The sequence below is a fragment of the Triticum aestivum genome, chromosome 7B, assembly GCF_018294505.1.
Source record: "Triticum aestivum cultivar Chinese Spring chromosome 7B, IWGSC CS RefSeq v2.1, whole genome shotgun sequence".
Taxonomy (NCBI): Eukaryota; Viridiplantae; Streptophyta; class Magnoliopsida; order Poales; family Poaceae; genus Triticum; species Triticum aestivum.
This window is the reverse complement of record NC_057813.1, coordinates 269,643,611-269,666,154: the sequence shown is the minus strand read 5'-3', so window position 1 is coordinate 269,666,154 and position 22,544 is coordinate 269,643,611. Positions and strand designations below refer to the sequence as shown.

The following is a 22,544-nucleotide window of genomic DNA, read 5'->3' as shown; positions in this document are numbered from 1 at the left end:
GGGATGATGTCTGCGTGGACTTTATCACCGGTCTACCTAGGACTCACCGAGGCAATGATTCTATATGGGTCATAGTGGACACGCTGACTAAAGTGGCTCACTGTATTCCCATCCGCACCACCTTTCGCGCTGATCAGCTCGCACAGTTATACATATCTTAGATTATCAGTTTGCATGGAGTACCAAAACCAATCACTTCGGACCGAGGTTCATTGTTTACCTCCGCATTCTGGTCCCGACTCCATCAAGCTTTGGGGACCGCTCTCAAATATAGCACTGCCTATCATCCACAAACAGATGGTCAGACCGAGCAAGTAAATCGAATCCTTGAAGATATGCTCCCAGCATGTGCATTAGCCCATGGACCCAAATGGGAAGATTGTCTGCCATATGCGTAATTCTCGTACAACAACATTTGTCCAGTCTGAAAATGTCACCCTTTGAAGCTTTATTTGGCCATAAATGCCGCACTCCATTAAATTGGTCTCAAACCGGAGACAACCGTATCTTCGGTACTGATCTGATATTGGAGGCAGAGAAACAAGTCAAGGAAATTCGAGATAGACTACAACTGGCTAAGTCGCAACAGAAAAGTTATTATGATGCCAAACATCGACAAGTCAGTTTTGAACCAGGTGAACACGTGTATCTACGGGTCATCCCCATGAAGGGAGTCAAGAGATTTCAGACCTGAGGCAAATTGGCACCAAGATATATTGGTCCGTTAGCGGTTATGACACGAGTTGGCACAGTTGCTTATCAGTTGGAATTGCCACCAGAATTATCGGAAATACACAACGTGTTCCATGTGTCACAGCTGAGAAGGTGTATTTCACAGCCCGAGAAGAGAACTAATATGTAATAAATTGAGATTGCCAAATATTTAAATTATGAGGAGAGACCGTTCAGAATCCTGGATGAGGCAGAAAGGTTCACACATAGCACAGCGATCAAATTTTATAAGGTCCAGTGGGAGCATCACATAGAAGAAGAAGCAACCTAGGAAATAGAGGAGTTTTTAAAGACAACCTACCCAGAACTGTTTTCCCAAGCAACCGAATCTCGAGGACGAGATTCATCTTAAGTGGGGGAGGGTTGTGACAGCCTGGTTTTTGCCTTCTCTCTTTTTCCGGACTTTCAGTTGCCTTTGCTTTGGATTTGGAGTTTTGAATCAATTCAGATGGATTTGAACACTTGGTCCTACACTTGATTTTCACCCAAGTGACCCATCCACCTCTAACTAACCTTTCTTCTCTGAAAAACTCCAAAAAAAGCCCAATGGATATTTTTCATAAAAGAAAAATATTCATTTTCCTCCCTGAAAATCACTTCAAAGAAGAATGCTCCAAAGCAACCCCTAGATTTCTTGCTCCAAAAATCTTGAATAAATTCACAAATATGCTTTGAACCCTAGGGCACCTTCCTGAGCAAAAATATTGCAGAACTTTTTGTAATACTAGTTGACCCGTTGCGCCAAATGGCGCAAAGACCTGCTGAAGACATGTTGTCGATAAAAATAGTTTCATGCTGCAAGAATCTTCAACTAAATCATGCTATTTTTAAACATGTTTATTACGTTGTTAAATAATAATCTGGGGAAAGGAAAACTTTGCATAATATGAATATGTTCAGTTTGAAAATATGGGCACTATGATGAGAGAGTAAAGTTGGCATAGTTGTATTTTTTTAGCAAGTTTGAAAACATGGTTATCATGATCAGAAACCTGGCAATGCATATTTTCCTGCAAAAAAGAGGGGAAAATATAAGAAACCTAAGAAAAAAACATGGTTTAAGTTGATTTTGTTACGGCAAATGGCGCGGAGACCTGCTGATTCCATGTTAGCGATGAAAAGAAATCCAAGGTTTAGTTGATTTTGTTACGGGCAAGCACATATGACAACAAATTTAATCTCTCTTAGTTGGAAAAAACGGGGGCTTGTTGTCTACAATAGATGTAGATAAACATTTAAATTTGATAGCAGAGTTCTATTTGAAACAAAATCCATGTAATAAAACTAACTCCCATTAAATGTCTATAATTTAATAGCGGCATGATTTTATTGTCTATAATGAGATGTATATACACATTCTAATTTGGTAGCACAAAGTCCCATCCAAAATCATGCCACTAAAAATACATGTATCTTTTTTAATCCATGTGCGCATTGTAAAAAACATGTTTTAGCTATGAGCATGCACATGCCGTAACAAATTTAATCCCCTTTAGTAAAAAACATATAGGTTTATTGTCTACAGTAAGATGTACATGCACAATTTACTTTGGTAGCGTGGAGTCTCATTCAAAACAACGCTGCGTTGAAAATATATTTATTTATTGAGAATCTTTTATTTGAGCAAGTACGCGGGGTAAGAATTTAGACCCTTCTATAAGAGTACATATCTTCTTGCCTAAGAACATATGTATAATTATGCTATTTTAGAAAGAGTAGTGTTTCTATCAGCTTTGTTTCTGTGTGTTTGAAGCAGTCGTATGGCAGCCAGTTCAACCCATGAATCGGGCGACTTGTTTAGCCCTTTTTCCTCAGCACTTATTTATCCCTTCTTCCCTTCTTCCTTGAGAGCTTCGTTCGGTAAAAGACAAAACTGCTAAGTAGTACTTCTATCATCTCAATAATTGAAGAACAATAACATTTCTCTATATCTGGTACAATAATAACATCATTTATAGTACATTTGGTCAAGCAACCAATTAGCAGAAGAACAATAACATTTCTCTATATCTTGAATGCTACATATGGGATAATTAATATATCGACTTGTATGGATGGCTTCACTCAAAACAATACATATGCCTTCTGTTTATTTGCCTGACAAATGGCCATCAGATGAATCAATCAAATAGGAGGAATCAGGGAGCATTTCAAACCAAAACAAAGAATTTATCCTAACTACTAAAGTGCAGCAGCTTTAAAGCCTCTGAATTATTTTGCTCCCACTCCACCAAGAAAGTGCAGGCCTTCAAGAACCAAAAGATTTAAGAGTGGAACTAAAAGAACAGCAGTCCAAATCCTCGTAAGCCATGTTGTTTATATCCTTAAACCCAAAAGGTTGCCTCTTAGCATCTCTGTTGTTCTCTTGGTCCTTATTAGGTGTCAGATTATCCTGAAGAAAAGGCAGTTGATATCAAATTATCATTAAATAAATCCATACTTAACATGTAGATCATGGGGAATGGTGAGATGTCATATTGGGGTTCGCAACATGAATAGAAGACCACTAATTTATAGAGGGAAAAAATGCCTGAACACCCTTAAGAAAGACCATGATGGCGTACTAAATATTTCGAAACGCGAAGTTATTTTGTCGTCAAAAGAGAAAAATTGATGAACAATTAGAAGACATGTAATGAAGAAAACATATGGTAGAATACGAACTGCATTATTATATAAATAGAAAGAAACAAGACTGTGGTATATAATTATTACGATAAACACAACTCTTCATTTAAATAGAGAAGCCATGCATTACTACATGCAATCACACAGTTAGGCAAGCAAATAGGCTAGTCACATTCATGTTAAGTGATCACATGGTATCAATATAGCAGCGATATGTAGAAAGCTGTCTTAATTATACAAAGCAGATTCAGATACTAATGGTGTACTCACAGCATGGCCATCTGAAGTCCACTCAATGATATCCCATTTGATTTTGATGTTCCTAGTTGGATCAAGAGGGTTGTGCTTCTGGAAAGAGATAGGCAAGTATATGTAGTACCTCACGTTAATACATGATTTGGTTACATGCATGTCAACACACACTTTTTCACATCAACTACCAATTTAAACGAAAATAGCCAATAAAATCGGTAGGAAAACTAACACAACGCAGACCAAGATTTACTTGGTATTAGAACAAATCATACCGATTCAATCTTTGCTCAATGAAAACTGAGGAAGAACTCTATAACTATCCTAATCTGCACTGATCATTGCATGATATCAATATTCCTCTTTTACAGAACTAAATTTCGACAACCATGTAAGCTCTAAACATTGTTCTTGATTAAAAGGACAAAAGGATAAACAAATGGAATAAGTCTCACTAGATAATTTGGAACAACTGATTCAACTTCTATAATTTGACCCTGCTAACAAATGATTTATTGGATAATTTGGACTGCTGTACAAAATTTAAGAGTTGAAATAATTGCTCAGTTTCTAATTTTTTTACTTGGCACATCCACTGAAGAAGGTGAGCTCATTCTCTGAAGCAAATAAAAAATGCTTGGGAAAATGCTTAGAAACAGTAGTAGCAAGTTAAACATCAAGTTGGAAGAGTAAGGCCTGAATGGCATCTCCCTTTTTCTAAAAGGCAAAAGATCTTACTGGCCTCATGACTGAATAAGATGTGTAGATGAAGAAACCATGCACATGAAGCTTCTCAATACAACTTAAATGAATTCACTAACTTGAAGTAACAATGAAGAAAGAAGAAAGGATTCATAAAATGCAGATTCTCTCTTCTTTGAACATATTTACATGACTCGACATCTCCTTGTAGGAAAGGAAAAAGCAAAGAAGTATAAAATAAGAAAAAAGCCATGAACAAGCATCGAGGGATCAGTATAACAATTTCGAAATACAATAATTTCAATATCTTGCAAAAAAATCACAAAAAAAATTAAGTAGTTATGAACAATTAGAAATACATTATACTAAAGGTTGAGTACAATTTGTCTTTTGGATTGAGCAATTATATAGCTGCAGAAATTTTGCAAAACCAACACATAACAAGAACCTAAGGCTCTCTAGACTCCTTTTCCTTGCTAAATATGCAGGCTTTCCATGGAAAACTTTACAATGCCATCAGCAGCCCAGCACCGAACAGCCAGGCAGCCAGCGCCCAGTCACAACAATCATGCACGCACCAACAAGCCAGCAAAAAACACAACAGGTGCCCGGACACACACACATAACTAAGCCACTAAGAAAACACACAACAAGAACTCGTAGCTAGAAAGCGAGCGTTACGGCCACCAGTTAACATGACGTCCACAGAAATATAACCAAGCTCGCTGATTTCCCAACAACATAGCATTCGCAATGCAATACGACACAACCATGCGAGCTTTGACACAATTACCAAATTACATAGTTCTAGACTTCTAGTAAAGAATGGTCCTAAGAATTGAATAGATGGATTTAAATAATATACTTCCGCCTATAAGAAAAATCATGCTAGCAGTGCCTGCATATATTTCATCTGGTATAACAATACATTACTTACACTCAGAGAATTAAAATCCTAGCTTTAGAGCGTGAAGCTAACCAACCAGAATAGTATGTATGATGCTACCACCAAGCTAGCCACAACAATCATGCACGCAGCAGCAAGCCCGCAAAAAAATACAATGGGTGCCTGGACAAACACATCACTAAGCCAGCAAGCACACACACAACAAGAACTCGTAGCAATCAAGCACGGAGGCTAGTAGAACAGCCGGGACCGAAACAGAACTACCTTGCTAGAGACGGGATGCCCAGGAGGAAGCGACTGGAGGCGGCAGCGGTGAATCCAGGCAGCAGTTGCGCAAATACGAGACATGCATTTCATCAGTTGGCAATGGAAGCATCCATCATATTCATACATACTTGTGTTTCTTTATAAGCAGTCCACTTCTCCGCCTCACACCATTGACTTCCACCTCAATAACCTGGTTAATCAACAACACATGATCCATGGGGTGATGATAAACCTTTTATATATCTGAAAATTGATGGGAGGCAGTGTGGAGTATTAGATCTCTGACCTCTAACGGGCCGATGAGCCATTGGAAGAAGGGGATGGTGAGGGCAGCGTTGAACACCTAGGCCCAACGCCGGAAGGGAGCATCCAGAGGAGCACCTCACGGACGGCCTCCTGCTGCTGCGCGTGCAAGCACCTCACATCCCGCCTTGTCCTCATCCTCGCCGGCCAGCTCTTCTTCCTTCCAACGAACTTCAGCATATTGCGCGCGAACATACCATGAACACGTGCTCTAGCGGCTCGTCCCTATAGTCTGTCTTCTCCAACATTGGCCGAGGCCTAATTTAAATATGGGATAACTTAAGTGGCGGGATGATGTTTGTCTTCCCCTTATTTTTAGCAGGATCTCAATAAATTAGTGGCAAAGGAGTACATCACCATGGTTTAGTTTAATAAGTTGCTTCATTTCAAGAACGTGTATTCTATTCTCCTATACATGGCAGCAAGCTCTTTTTGTACTGGCGACAGTCAGGAAAAAGCCTGATGTGCAAAAGGAATAGACGAAAACCTTTTTAGAGCTCGCGATATACTGATATACATATATAGTACTCATGTTCCTCTGTTAGATGCCATGTTCCAAGTAAAGAAAGGTATGCCGTTTCCATTTGATTATAAATTGTGCTCTCAAGGCAAGGAAAGTATATGCCGGTTTAAGAAATAACCTCAAATTTAATCATACAACTGTATATTTATACTATCCATGATTTTGAAAGAGTTACCTGTATGTTGTCATCAACGTTCCCTGTTTAGAGCAGCAGTGAAAGAAAGCCTGTGAAACAAGGCACAGAAGAAAGCATACTATGATGAACCAATGATCAATATCTTACAAAGTTAGACATTTACAACAATTGTAGCACCAAATAGTTCGATGCCCTAATAAAGCTACCTAAGAAAACCATGGTTCCAAAGCCTCGTCACCTACACATTAAATTATTGTAACTATATTAGAATTGCAGTAGTATTACAAATAACCTAATGATATATCAGATTACATGACAATGATCTTCTTAAGAAAACTACCAGTTTACATGACATCTCCAACCATATTTCTTACAATTTTTCAATTTCGGTATTAGTATACGAAATATACAAATCTATCTACTGACACAAAAATATTACTGTGATTGGTGTTTCCAAACATAAATCTACAAATAATATTCAGAAATAGATTTATAACAATAGCAAACAAACACCCTCTATTTCCTTCATAAATATGGTGCATAACAAATGAATGACAATAGAAACTGTTGTGATGGTGCCATACTACAAAAAACACAATCTTGTCCATTACCTTGAGGAACATGAGATCTGAAAATAAGACACTCCGATAAAGTGAAAATTCTGACAATGTCCATGGACCTGCAAGCACCATTCAGTACAGTCACACAAACAAATCAAAAAATACATAGAAGGGGCAGGGGGAGAGGGGTAATATCATGCCTTCATGTACCGAGGCTGGGAGTATAATAGATCACATTTGTGTTACAATATAAATAATGATATGGAGTCCGGATTAGAAGATAATTTGCTACAAGCTTACACTTGAAAATCTCTTAATATTATATCATTGTAATCAACATATTCATCTCACCATAAAGCAATAAAACTTAATTAATCCACATTCAGAAAAACATGCACAATGGTCTTCACATTTAATCACTACTCAAATGTGTGTACTGTATTCTTCTCGTGTATAGCCAAAAGTAAAGTATATAGAATTTGAATTTTCAGCGGTACTTTAGCAGAACTCAACAAATTAATACTTATATGTGCCACCTTAACGATGAGACACAATAAGGATGCAACAATCCAAGAGGGGAGGAAAGATACAAACCTTAATGATGAGAACTAAAAAGTAGCAAAACAGAGGCACCCAAACTTCTGAAGAGATAAACTGAAAAAAAATGATGAGAGGAGATGAACCGAACAAACCTCCACAATGAAAATGAAAGCTCATTGCTGGAAGACAAAAAACTCTTTTAGCCGACAATCTGGTATGCAATGGAAAAGAGCACACATCTGGTCCACACGTAATCATGACTTTACATATGCATAATCAGAAGAAGAGTATTTTTTTTCTAGTTTCAGTAACTACATCTCATCTATTTCTTGTTCTGCTTTATCCCCACTTGAGGTGGTATTATCATTCTCGAGCTCCATGCCAAAATGACCCACAATTCTTTCCAACTACATTTTAATTTATAATGTGAAGACCAAGATAAATAGAGACAAGCAGCATGTGTTTCTCCAAGTCTATAAGCATGGGAAAATAGAGAGGGGGTGCCAATATGGGGTGTGTGAAATATCGCAACAAATAAAAATGAAACACATAGGTGGCAGTGCCATCTACCCATACCTGTTATTCTTTAGCTATACTATCATAAGGCACCTCTCTCCAGTTCTATAATCTCTGTAGACACTCTTCCTACAATAGAAAATGCCGCAAAAACTTAGTTGTATAAAATGAACAACTTGTATATAACAACCTAATTGTATACCAACGAATAAGAGAGGAGGTGGAGGCAAACCTGAACCATCTCGAGCTCCTTGCTCCTGCTACTCCATCGACCGCATCTGCTGCTCCACCGACCCCTGCTGCTTCTAGGCTCTCCATATACGCTCTAGAAATGGTTCATCTCAAATTCTGAAGGTAACAGTGTCATTACAAATTCTAAAAATAACACTATAACTTTGTAAATGATTCATCTCAATAAGCAAGCAGGACTCAACCAAGTACATAATTTAAGCCAATACAACATATCAAAGCATCGAAGCATAAGTAAGAAATAGAAGGACGGAGAAGGGAGGGAAGATACCACCACAGGAACCAAATCGAAGCACCATACTCCCAAGATCTACGTGACTGCAGCAAGACCTTATTGTCATGGTGCAGATAAGATATTCTTGTGCATAACTGGCATCACACTTTTCTTGGTGAAGGTGATCAACCTGAGCACTCACCTAAGCTCAGTTGCTGCTCAACCCCCTCTTCTCCAACCCTAGAACATTTATTCCTGTAGCAAACCAAATGAAGAACCAAAATGTCTAAATTCATAAGGCCAAATGCACATACCAAAATTTGAGAAATTAAAAATAAATAAATGAACAATCAGTCAATCACACAACCAAATCAACATCACACAGGAGGAGCACATGAGGGAGAGGGAGCAAAGGAGGAGAGGCAAAGAGAGGAATGGAAGTAGGAGCTCACGGGGAAGATGCAGCCAGGGAAGAGGGATTCCGACGCCGACGACATATCCTCATCTCCTCCCATGCTGCTCCTCTCATGACGGCGCAACCGGCGGTCTTTGGTGGACGACTCAGGATCGGCCAATAGCTTCTCCCCGAGGGCTCGTTGATGGCGTGCTCCCCGTCGGCTTCCTGCCCGGAAGCTCGCCAACGGGCGTCCCCTGTCCTCTTCTGCGGCGGCTTCCTCCTAGTAGCACGACCATCGGACAGAGAGGAGCGAAGTGGAATGGTGCAGCGGTGGCTGACGAGGAAAGATGGAGGAGTGAGGAGGGCGGCGCTGCGGGGATTTGTAAGATAGGGTTTGTGTGGTGGGGGCTGGGGACCTGCCCGACTTGAGATGAGACGCGGTGCAGCGCGCGCGGAGCTGTTGGCGAATCCCTCTTGCCCACGAGTGCGCCTGACCCAGCCAATACAAGGGCGAGACGACCCCATCCTTCATTGGGCAGGAAAAACAACCATAAAGTGAAAACAAGATTTACCGGGAGGTCACAATCTGACGGCTCAGACTCAAAATGAGGACGATCGAACGGCCAGAAAGGTAGCAAATCGAGAGATCACCGTGGAGGCAAGTTGGCTAGCATCTTTATTGGTTTAAATTTTTTCAACCGAAAATCATTTCTGTTCTTGATAGAATGATCACTTTGCACAACAAGTATATTTTTCCTTGATCTTTTGGGGCTGAACTTTTCTAACCTTGATTACCTTCCTAAGAGATCACTAAACCCCAAAGCACAGCCCTTAACTCCCAATAGATTTTTCTCAGTTAAGCCCACAAGTTTCTGTCCAGAAACTTGCCAGGAAGATAGCCAATCCCACAGTGCACCTGTGATCCAGCCAAACGTGCAAAAAAACTAAAACCAGTGAGGACTAGCTGCCAGACATGCTGTTTTGGCTTAGCTCAGCCTGATGCCATAGTTTACATGGTGACCACGTTTGTTCAAGAGGGTTGGCATGCGTCCGACGTGCTCTGCGTTGCGCCAACGCCTCTATTTTGCGTGTGCTCGCTGCCCACGCTGCAACACCTTGCCAAACCGTGCTAGGATCTTCATTTGTGCCCCCTTAACTGCACCTGGCGCTCGCCTACGCCGGAGCTCACTGCAGCGAGCACGGGCACAGCTTGGCCAACGTAATAATGCGCCCGTGCCCCTGTGCTTGTCGCGTACCACGCTTCTGTGCTTGTCGCAGATCGCCTACAACTCCCATGTGACCTCCGGCGTCTTACCCCTCTCTCACTGATGCCATTTGTCGTCGGGCGAGGCTCCAGAGAACTCCGCGAGCTCTCGGTCCCCGCCTCGGTCTCGGCTATAAATAGAGCTCCCCCTAGCTCGTTCCTCTCCTCACACACACTCATCACACCTCCACACACCCGTAGAACGCCGCAGCCTGGTCGAGCAGGCCTCTGGCTGTCGTCCTTGCCTCGAGCTCGCTCGCCCCCGTCCTCTGCCCCCTCCCACTCCATAGCCGCTCAAGCTCAACGGACACCTCCCGCGTGTTCGTGGTGATCCACTGGTGCGTGCTGGTGCTGTTGGAGCTGCTAGACTGGCCCTGCGGCGCTGGAGCCACCATCTCTGACGAGATCCGCCCACTGCTGCCGCTGGAGAGCTCCGTTCTGACCTCGTCCGGCCAGCCCCTAGTCATGCTATGGGTACGGGCAGGTGCGCCTCGATCTCCTCTTCAATCATATCCCTTTATATCTCGTCGACGGGCAATCCTCGCTGGAGAAAGCATCGTTGCCGCGCCGCCCGCCTCTGTTTCTCTCTCTCTCCCCCTCTGACCTGGCAGCTAGGGCCCGCTGTCAGTCTCTCAGGCCACGCCCGAAGCGGTATGAGCGGTGGCGCCCTGGCGTCTTACGCCTTCGATGCACCCCCTGGTTTTTCTTTTTAATTCAAATTTAGTTCAAATTTGACCAGAACTTTGACTAGTTGTAACTTTTATTCTACAAGTCCAAATGAGTTGATTCTTTTGCATTCTGTTCTTACTGGAAAATCCTAGCAGCACACCCAAGATGGGATTTTTCCTGCTGCCTAGAATTTTTGGTAATTTTTAGAAGTATTCTTGATATTTTCTTTTTGTCATTTTATTTATTTTCAGAAGGTGAAGCTTGTCTTGAAGGCATCTAGGAGGAGTGTGCAGCTCCTCTTCACTAAGGCAAGCCATAACAACATTGTCATGGTGTCTTTGCAATATCCATGATTTTCTACTCTGAATTTATATGATATTCATTGCATATAGTATTAAAAATAAATAAATGCTTGTGTTAGTTAGTTAGTCATGATCAAAATGCTTAGTTAACAGAAATGAATGCTTGAACTAGTGAGATATAGCTTGAGTAGTTGATCTAAATAAATTTTGCCATGACTATGATAATATGATCACGAGTATTACTTTTATTATATGAAAAATGAGTTTTATTTGATAAATACCAACTAAAGTGATGAGTAGATATAACTAGTAAGAAAAGACTAGAAATGTTGCAAGTTGAGTTTGTGCAAGTAGAACTTTGAATAAGGTTGATATGTTCTTGTTAAGTGATATATGATGTATGATACATGGTTGCATGATCATGGCATATTGTTACTCGAGCATTTTATTTTCAAGTTAAACCTGATAATAATTGAACTTGAACTTAAATTCGGTCGGGTCATGGTGCCACTGAATTGAGCTGCCAAGTGCAACCACATTTGCCTTTGTATGGGGAGGTCGGAGTCATTTCGTTGTCATGCCTCTTGTCGATGCCTCCAACTTGGGAAGATTACGGGCATGCGTTACCCTGGCCCGGTAAGCAGACATAACCTTGTGGACCTATTGTTGTTATGGTACCGTGTCCCCATTTGGGACAGTTTATTTGCCACGACAGTGGTACTTTTGCCTTTGGTAGGCTCGGTCACCCAGGACTAGTCCCAGATGTGAGTTGGTCGGAGTGGCCGTAAGAGTGTCATGGCAATGAGAGGGTTCTGTTGGAATGCAGTTGGTCCACCCGAATGGGAGTGCGAGGCCATGGGTTCCGTGGTGTGGGTAAAGTGTGCTACCTCTGCAGAGTGTATTAATCTATCGATAGCCGCGCCCGCGGATAAGGGCCCAGTTTGTAAGTAAGTCACACCATGGATCAACTTTCATAAATAATCTTGCACACTAAGTTATTTGCATTGCACTTGTTGAGTTATGATGATGTCAGTGAGAATGACTGTTGTGGTATTAATTGTGATCCGGGAGTGATCACTGTTTGGTTACGAGGTAACCTGTTGAGCCAAGTATGGTTCTGTTCATGATCCATCATGATCACTGTTCGGTTGCGAGGCAACCTATTGGTAAGAGGGTCCGAGTGACTCAATGCACAAGTTTGGTCACTACATGAGTAGCATGTTGATATTTGCATTTAACTTATTTAAATGTCATGATGTTGTTTGTCATTATGGTTCTGTCTGTTGTGAGCTTACAAGTGCATTTAATGTACTGACCTAGCGTGTTATGCTAGATTTCAAGAAAGTCTAACTGGATCGGAGTGCTGCCGTGTCTAGACCGTGCCCACATCGGTGTCCCTGTGCAATTGAGTCCCGCTACATCGTTGTTCCGCTGCCGTGTAGATGTCGTGCTCGAGGCCCCTTTATGTTCACTAAATAATGTACATATTGTTCAGCCGCACTGAGCGTGCCGCTTGGCCTCGCTACTTGATGTAATGCAACATTATGCTTCCACTAGTTTCAACAAAGCAGTGATTTCTGTACCAAGATGTTGTGTGTTGCCAGAAGACATGATCTCTGGGTTGGCAATGCAAGGTAAATCGGTCGCTCTGAGCCGGGGTGCCACAAATGGGCGTTTACATGACCGGTCTATGAGTCGATTCCGCCGTTTTGTTGTTGACATGGAGTTGTGAGACATGTACCTCCACGGTCATAGGTACACTTGGTCCAACAGGCAAGAGAACCCCACCCTCATGCGTAATGACAGAGTGCTCCACACACCTAGCTGGGAGGACTGCCTTCTCCGGTGGCTTGCCTCGCTCGCTTCCAACCACGCCCCTCTCCATCTGGATTGCTTGAAGCGTCCAGATAGCCCCAAACATTTCCACTTCGAGCGGTTTTGCATCAAGCTCGAGTGCTTCCATGATGTTGTCACCGCCGCCTGGAATTGTGAGCCACCGGACCCAGATCCCTTCCAGCGAACATACCAGCACCTCAAGCTCATGGCCCGGCGGCTCCAGAGTTGGAGCGCACACTGCATTGGCCATGTCTCCCTTCAGTTGCTAGTTCCGTGGGAGCGGATTGCTCGCCTCGATGCGGCACAAGACTCGTGCCCCCTCACCCCTATGGAAGCCTAGCTACACATAAACCTAAAGCTCAAATACCTTAGCCTCGCTTCTCTTGAAAGATCGATCGCACGCCAGCGCGTGCGCCTCTCCTGGCTTCGGGAGGCAATACTAACTCTACCTTCCTCAAGATCCATGCCTCCCAGCGCAAGCAGAAGAATCGCATCCTACACTTGGGCGTCTATGAAACGCTGGTCTCCGACAAGGCAGGGGTGGTCGAAGCCTCGTTCTAGCACTTTGCTGGCATCTTGGGATCCACGGATGAGCGCCACATCACCCTGGCCCTCGAGGCTTTTGATGATCGCTTCTTTGATCTTTTGAAGATGGTGCTTCCCTTCTCTGAGGCTGAGATTTGGGAGGCCATTAATCGCTGCCTTCTGGCAAGGCGCCAGGTCCGTATGGCTTCACCTTGGAGTTCCTTCGCGCTTGCTGGGACATTGCCAAGCACAACATTTGCGATGCTTTTGGTAAGATTTACCACCTGAATGGCATGGGTTTCCAAAAACTCAATGAAGTGCTTGTCACCCTCCTCCCGAAGAAGCCCGATGCTGCCACTCTCACGGACTATCGGCTAATCAGCCTTATTCACCTTCTGGCCAAGCTCTTTGCCAAGGTGTTGTCACTCAGGCTCGCTCCCCGCCTTCGGGCCATGTTGTCGTCCAACCAGAGTGCGTTCATTGGAGGCCGTTGCATCCACGACAATTTCATTCTTGTCCAGCAGACCGCCCGTCAATTGCATATAGCATGAGGGCCCCGCGCATTCTACTCAAGCTGGACATCACGCACACCTTCGACTTCGTCTCATGGCCATTCCTCCTGCAGCTCCTTTGTCACCTTGGCTTTGGCCTGAGGTGGGGCGAGTGGATCTCTATCCTTCTTTCCACGGCGAAGACGCGTATTCTCATCAATGGCAATGCAGGCCCCCCCATCTGCCACGAGAAAGGCATCCGGCAGGCAACCTAGTCTCTCCCATGCTCATCACCCTGGTTATCGACGCACTCAATTCCCTCCTCCAACGTGCCATCAGGACTGGAGTGTTACACCGCCTCACCGAGCGTCGGATGGCTTAAGGCATCTTCCTGTACATCGATGATGTGGTTATCTTCTGCCATCCGGATCCTCATGAGCTTGAGGTTATCCGCGAGCTGCTTTGGGTCTTCGGGGCTGCGACTGGGCTGCACACCAACTTTTGGAAATGCTCCGCCACCCAGATTCATTGCACGACAGAGCAGACCTCGCTGATCGAGGGCACGCTGTCATGCCCGATTGCATACTTCCCTACCATGTACCTTGGCATCCCGCTCTTGGACTGGAAAGTTTCCGTACTTACGCTTATGCCATTGGTGGAGCACATGGCGCGCAAGCTGCCAACTTGGAGGGCCTCCCTCTCTCGCGAGGGGAGAGGTTGGCTTTGGTTCGCCATGTGCTCACAGCCATGCCTAACCAGTTGCTCATGGCCATAGCGCTCTGGCCCACTATTGTCAAGAAGATCAATAGAGTTATGCGTGACTTCCTGTGGAATGGCAAGGGCGACGCCTCGGGTGGTGGCTGCCTAGTTAGCTGGGAAAAGGTTTACCACCCCCTTGAGCTTGGCAGGCTAGGTATTTGGGACCTGCAGCATACCGGAGTGGCCCCTTGCACCAGATGGTTGTGGCTCAAAGCCACCGATAGCTCACGCCCCTGGCGGCACCTTCACCTGACCTTCCATGCCGAGGTTCAGGCCATCTTCGATGCTTCCACATTCTGGATTCTTAGAGATGGGACCTCTTGCTTGTTCTGGAACGACTATTGGATCTAGGGCCACTCGATCAGCGAGATCATGCCTGTCGTGCTTGCCTTGGCCTCCAAGCACCGAAGACAGATGACCACTGTTTCCCAAGGCCTCCACAATAAGGCTTGGGTTGGAGATATCCAGGGCGCCTTGGGTCCAGCTGCGATTGTGCAATACGTGGAACTTTGGTGCGACCTGCAGCAAGTCACTCTATCTCCTGACCCCGACATGCTCCATTGGAGGTGGACTAACCTGGGCATCTACACTGCGAGCTCTTGTTAATAGGCCATGTTTGCTGGCTCCACTATCGCACCCCACTCGAAGCTCATATGGCGCACGTGGGTGCCCCTATGGATCTATTTCTTTGCATGGCTCGCTGGCCTGGATAGCTGCTGGTCTGTGGCCCGTCTCGCGCGGCATGGCCTACTGCATGATGAGCACTGCATCATCCGCTACCAAGTGTTGGAAACCCTGGACCACCTTATCCTCCATTGACCATTTTCTCGGATCATTTGGCACCAGATCTTCGCCTGGTGTCGTGTGCAAATCCCTCCACCGCGCAACGAGGACTGCTTCCTAGACTTGTGGGCTGCCGCCACCAGTCGTGTGCCAACTGCCATGCCTAAAGGTCTCGCCTCCCTAACCCTTCTCATGGCATGGTCCATCTGGCTCCATCATAATGCATGCATCTTTGACAACACGCACCCCTCCACCACGCGCCTCCTACAAGTCATCAAGGACGATGCTCGGGCATGGGCCACCGCCGGAGCCAAGGAAATCATGAACTTTATGCCTCCTTGATCCCTAGCTAGATTGGGGCTGAACATCCCCACTCTGTTCTACTCATGTGCCACCTTACCTCGCCAGCTTTCTGTATGTTGTAAGGTGCTACCCTGTAACCCATATACTCTTGATTTCTACCTATCAATGGAATGACATGCAACTTGCGTATTCGCGAAAAAACTTTGTATAGATTCCACCATGGACTACATATGGAGCAAAATGAGTGAATCTACACTCTAAAATGTATCTGTATACATCTGTTTGTGATCCATAGTGGAAATCTCTACAAAGACTTATATTTTGGAATGGAGGAAGTATAATAGTGGTACAGTATGTTCCTTGTAGTGAAGAGGAGCACAGACATTTGCAGTGTATAGGTCTATTTGGTCGGTTGTGATGGATACTTTCAAATCTTCGGGCCTCTTTGATTTGTTGGATTTCGTAAACATAGGAATAGGAATTGTAGTAACCTGCCCACTTGAATCCTATAAGATTAGCAAGGAAATGCGGGCACCTTTAAGAGTTACAATGATATTAAAAGTACCGCAACTTCAGTTGAAGAGAGCTGGTATCTGAAGTCTTTCTGGCCATACTGGCAATAGTAGCCCATATTTTCTAGCAAGTTCCACTTTCCTGATTTTACTTGTGATGCTTACAGTTTTCCTGTTATATCTACACTATGATATGTGTAGCTGCTTTGTGTCACACTAGCAGCAGTCCACTCTTGAAGCTAAACAACACACCAATCATAAGTCCACCGCTTACTTCTTCAAATACGAATTGTGATATGATACTGATATTAGTTAACAGACACACACTTAATTGGTCAGCTAATGCCCCCACTTGATTTTCCAAATGCATGTGGCCACATATAGAGAGACAACATGGAATTGCATTTCTTTGGGCGTCGTGATTCATCATGAGTGGGCAACCAACATTGTATGGAAAGAAGCGGAATCTCAAGAATATGCTTCCTCTTCTGTTCTTTAACATGCTCCTATTTTGTTATTTTGTATTTAGTACGTACAATATGTTCCTTGTCAAGAAGGGGGGTAGGGACATTTGCAGTCAATACCTGATAGAGCTGACATGTATGTGATCGACAGGCTTTCAATTAGTAGCGGCAATACAACACCGTATTTTCCAGTCAGTTCCACTTTCCCGATTTATATATGCTAGTTACGGTGTACCCCTTTTATGTACACTACGTTCTTCCTAGTTGTTGTGTGCTCTTGTTATCATGGTTTGTCAATAAACTTTTTATACAGTATATTATGAACCTATCATCTGCCAACTATCCTTATTTCTAGAGCTCCCAACATGGAGCATATTGTTTTGTTTACTTATGCCAGATTACATTAATGCACGCACCATATTACAGCACACATGGGCTCTCTCATCAGAATCCAGTGATAGCACACAAGGCTTTACATGGAGCCCCTATTATATTAGAATATCCTATGCATTACAAAGATAATCTCACTACTATTTATGTTTTCATGCTTCTCAGATATTGTATGTAATCACAATGAATATGATAATGCGTGCATCGGAAGAATATTGTGAAACACTGCAATGACTAACAAAATTGACCAAGGCATTGAGTTCCATTCTGGATGCAACGAAACTCATATGTTCCCCACATGCAGATTCTTGTTCACAATATGATCCTAATGACTATTCTGACCTCGAGGAGTCGAAGGCAGATGGCATGTCCTGTTCACCCATCAAGGTGCCTGTTCTAATTTGGCAAGGTTTTGTTGATTGCGCGTATCTTTCATAAGGTGTCCTGCATTTCTTCAACTTTGTTGCACCACCATTTGCTTAGTTTACTCATCACATATGTCAAGATGCCATGCCCATCCATTATCAATACATATTCCATCTGTCATCATACCATGTTTTCCAATGTTGTTCTTGTGCATCAGACATCAAAAAGGAAGAGGGTGATTGCCAAACCTGAAGGAGCACCAGCAAAGTCCCTGAAAACATGGTGGTGCCAGAGAAATCAGATAGCACCCCACTTATATTGGCTCTACAACCAGTGACACAAAACGTAGGACCGACTCCAGTAGACTGTACCAATACTTCACTGGCCACACCACTAGCTCCACCACACAGGACCTACACTCCAGCAAAAGGTATGCTAATTTCAGCTGCCATAGCACCAGCCATACCACAAAAAAATCCCACTCCAGCAAAAAGTATAGCAAGTCCACCGGCCAAAGACCTATCCCAACTGCAGAGACGACCAATAACTGCAGATTGGAACCCCATTCCAGTTATTCCCAGTTTAAAAGACAATGCTTTCATTGTTCTTAGGAACTACGTGCATATATTCCCATCATGGGAAAATTATAGTGAAGAAAAACACCATTTCACATCTTCCTGTCCCACTTACGTGTAAGTGCTATTATTCATGGTGATTATTTTCCTGTTTTCTGCTAATTGAACACATCAATGATTTACATTACATTGTTTTAAGTAGGCGAGGGTCAATCTGGATAGTCATGACAAGCAAAGCTTGCTTGCACTTTTCAAGGAAGCATTGCAGCAGTATCGGTGTTACCTGAGGAAAACACACATTGATGGCAAGTCAATAAACGAATTTCCAATGAAGTCTCCTGTGCTAAATTTAGAAGACATTGAATGGAAAAACATTGTTATGCACTGGTCTCATTCCCAGGATGAGGTACTGTCTATGATATCACATGAAAATTTGAATTTCTACTTTTCTGCATGTGCCTTATGGATCTCTTTTGTAGGAAATCTGCTCGAAGAAGAATTCCGGTTTGAAAAGGATGGTAGGATATCGCAAATATGCTGCCCGCTGCTTTGCACTTGTTAGTACCTATTGTCTTGTATCACTATACTTGCATTCATACCTGGTTCATTATGTGACAGCAGTATGCATGATAGCTTGCTTATCAATTGTTCGCTCCAAATTACCAGATCTATATCAATGGTTACACCAATGTAGAATATACCTAATGTCGAGGAAAAAGTTTAGCTCTACATTGTTCTTGTAAGTACCTGCTGACCATTATCAGTGTACTTATATTGACAACTAGTTGTTCATGTACCATCACTCTACAGATTATTTTCCTTTTCCCTCCATTTTCTACACATCAGATCCATATTTACTCTTACCATAAGGTTGGATAAAACCAATGGCGTTGAAGAAGTTTAGCTTGCATTGCTCTTGGTTGTACCCTTTTCCTATATCATTGTACTTATATTTATAACTACTTGGTTATGTAGCATTACTCTTTATCTTATCTTAAATATTATCCATTTTTTCTTATATTATCACGTCTATATTTACTCTTAACAAAATTTAGAATAAAGGCAATGCTTATGAAGAAGATTTTGTGGTAAACTTCTTGAATTGCCTCCCCCCATCAACATGGACAAGTCTTTATAGAGCCGGTCTTCACCACTAATGTAAGTTTGTCCTTCTCAAGCCTTCAAAAATTGTTGTGTATATTTGGTTAGGCATGACTGCAATAGCTATTTATTATTGGTGTTTGCAACAAATTGCATGTTTAAAGTTTATTCTGAAGTTCGTAAACAAAAGTTTCTCCTTCTCAATTTAAGTTTTCAGTTGTACAACAAAGTTCCTTCTTCATACCATGTAAATTAAACTATACACAGCAAGTGATCTTCTTTTGCACTACATGTATGCTTCTGTTCTTGATCCGTAATCCATTGATGTGGTGAAACTACCCACTACAGCACAATGTCATATTCTGCAATGTCTTAACTATGAACAATGTCATATTATTCTACTATTATTTAAACCATCTCTTTATTTTCCAATCTGAAATGGGTTAAATTGACAACACACTAACCATTGATACCTATGAGTTCTTGATCTGTAATCTATTGGTGTCATGAAGCTTCCAACTCCTTCACAATGTCATTTCCAGCCATGCCTTAACATAAACAACATTGTACTGTGTTAATGCTATTTTAAACTGTGTTTCTTTATTTGCCAATAAGAAATGTGATGAATTGTCAGCATTGATACTTATATGTACAAGACCTGTCATCTGTCTGCTTGTTTCACTTTTAGAGTGAGGAGGATATAAGCGTCAAACAAGCACAGTCTCATCAACTTGCTCATGCTTGCGCTGCAGCTCCCAAGCCGGGCTAACCTTTCTTGAACTCTATTGAAGTCTTGTCGGTTTTGTATATTATTTTGTCGCGTGTTTATTTGCACTGGTGGTGATCTTTGATGCCTAGTGTATGTAATATGTTGTCTGCTTGTGCTTTATTATCATAGTGGCGAACTTTGATGCTCAGTGGATGTAATATGCCATAATTTCTTTATTGTATAGTCTAGGTTTTTTTCTTATTCACGATGCTGCAGTTACTTTACTGTATATATATATCCTGTCTTCGCTCCATGAAATTTAAACCGGCCAAACTGTAAAATTATGGTACCTAATCAGGTTGGCATGAAAATCACTATATATGGGCCGCATCATGGGCCCAATCATCTTGGTCCGTTAACAGGCCTAAATGTAAACTGTCCCACTAGTAGTTTCTGGCTTTTTAATAGGCCAAGTAAACCGTCGGCCCTATTTTGGCAAGAAAATTCAATGGGCTTTTAGTAGGCTGAAAGTAGGTTGGGCCTGAAACGTGCCGAGCAGCTCACGGGACAACAACATGCCGGAATAGACATCGGCCCATGATTGTGCCAATCACATCACGAGCCATTAACAGGCCAAAAAAATTTCGGTTCTTATTTGGCCCAATTAGCTTATCGGCTGTGAGCATGTCGGATGCAAAGCGGACCATAATTAGGCCCAACTATATGACGGGTTGTTAACAGGCCGAAATGTTAAATGGGCCTTAAACAAGCTGAAATTAATATCAGGTCGTACTATTAAATGGGCCTTTAGCAAACGGAAATCCTAGCTAGGCCTCAAGTGAGCCCAAAAGCATAGTGTCCAGTTGATGGGCCGCATCTGATATGGGCCATAATTTAGCCCAAAGAATGAAAGGCTCTTAAAGGGTCAGATCTGATATGGGCCGTAATATGGCCCAGAATGTGGTAGGCTATTAACGGGCCAGATCTCATATGGGCCCTTATTCGGCCCAAAATATGGCAGGCTGTTAATGGACCGGATTAAATATGGGCCGACATTTGGCCCAAACATGGCAGCTTGTTAACGGGCCGGCCCACTAGTGTCTTCGAAATCTTGTGGGCCTTTAGCTGGGCCGGCCCATTGTGGGATGTAGAATATTGTGTGCTTTTAGCTGGGCCAGCCCATTATGGTCTGCAAAATCTTGTGGGCCTTTAGCTAGGTCGGCCCATTTAATCTTATGGGCCACATTTGGGCCGGTCCACGTGTCAACATATCATAGGTGCATCTCGCCCATTGGATTAGTGACATCTGTGGCAACGTGGAGCTGACACGTGGTACCATCGGCCAATGATAATTTTACACGTGGAAAATCGCCATTGGTCGTGGCTGTTAGCGGGTTATCGGCTCCAAAACCGGACCCATAACTTAACTGCGACACGATATGGTGGATGCCACGTGTCGGTTACCCTTGACGAAAGCACTTCCATGACGCGGCATTTTTTCATGGAATTGGGCACTTCTGTGATGATAATTTTGGTATTGTCTTGGAACACTTCTTCGACAGCACATGTATGACTATCTTGATTTTTTTCATAAAATCTTCATGGGTGTACGTGCATGACAGAAAACGTGACCTACTGTGACAAACACGTATCATCACGGAAGTGTTTTTTGTATTGCAGTGACACAAACGGACCTGATTGGTTGATCGTGGCGGTTGCCACGGGGTAGTGGGGAGCCAGCCCCCTGCCATGCTCCACTATAAAAAGGGAGCGCAGAGGTGGGTGAAAGGACTCACCCACGCATATCCTTCTTCTTCGTGCTCCTCTTCCACCATGGTGAGGGGGGAGAGGGCGCGGCCGAGCTCTAGCGACGGCGACAAGGGCCTCTTCTCAGCAAGGCATCCTTGCTCCAGCCGAGGACGCGAGGGTAGAATCCAGCGCACATGGTGGTGCTATAGGAGGCGGACATGGTCAGCGAGGTTCTAGAAGCTAAGGAGGACACGATGGCTCTTTGGTCGCTCTTCCCTCAGCCGCCCTGGCCCCAATAGAGGGCCATGTTGGAGACACGCCATTTGAGGTCATCGTCAGGCTGCGCGAGCCCCCGCATAGCCGTCTTCGACTTCCTACTCCTTTTGCAAGGGTAATGGAGGTTCAACGGCCACACGGGTTGAAGTTGCACATGAGGGGTTGTTGTAATGACAACATGCGGGTGGATGTTGAGTTCCCCGCACCTCCTGTGATGCTTCTCTATCGCTGCTAGAAAACCTTCACACGTGCCCATAGCTTGGCGGAGGGGCACGCCCCCCATTTTAAGTTAATGGAGGCAGACCTGCTCTCCATCAAGGTCTTCGGGCGTTCAGGTGCTCGCTTAGGTTGCTGCGCGGAGAGCTCGACCAACGACAAAAGCTCCTCTTCGAGCGATAGTAACGAAGAGGACACAGATGGTGAATACGATGGTGCCGAGCGGGAGGGCGGTGGCTCGGACTCCAGCTGAGTTCCGGACGCACCGTCACCATCCACCAGGTGCCGGAAGCACCATCAACTACACCTGGTCTTCTCCCCGGCAGGG

General features: G+C 43.7%; 1 long non-coding RNA gene across 24 annotated transcripts; it reads right to left on the bottom strand.

Annotated features, from left to right (window-relative positions):
• Positions 1–2,636: 2,636 nt before the first annotated feature.
• On the bottom strand, positions 2,637–9,381 carry LOC123157881 (uncharacterized). Of its 24 annotated transcripts, XR_006479152.1 has the most exons (13): positions 8,982–9,372; positions 8,732–8,784; positions 8,299–8,633; positions 8,127–8,195; positions 7,605–7,664; positions 7,062–7,129; positions 6,657–6,688; positions 6,490–6,539; positions 6,149–6,250; positions 5,775–6,049; positions 5,486–5,678; positions 3,631–3,708; positions 2,637–3,124 (listed from the first exon to the last, which is right to left on the bottom strand). It is a non-coding gene; the product is annotated as an uncharacterized lncRNA (long non-coding RNA). The 24 variants fall into 24 exon arrangements; XR_006479143.1 differs by having other exon boundaries at positions 5,775–6,250; XR_006479153.1 differs by lacking the exon at positions 6,657–6,688 and having other exon boundaries at positions 8,982–9,371.
• Between the last annotated feature and the right edge of the window lie 13,163 nt (positions 9,382–22,544).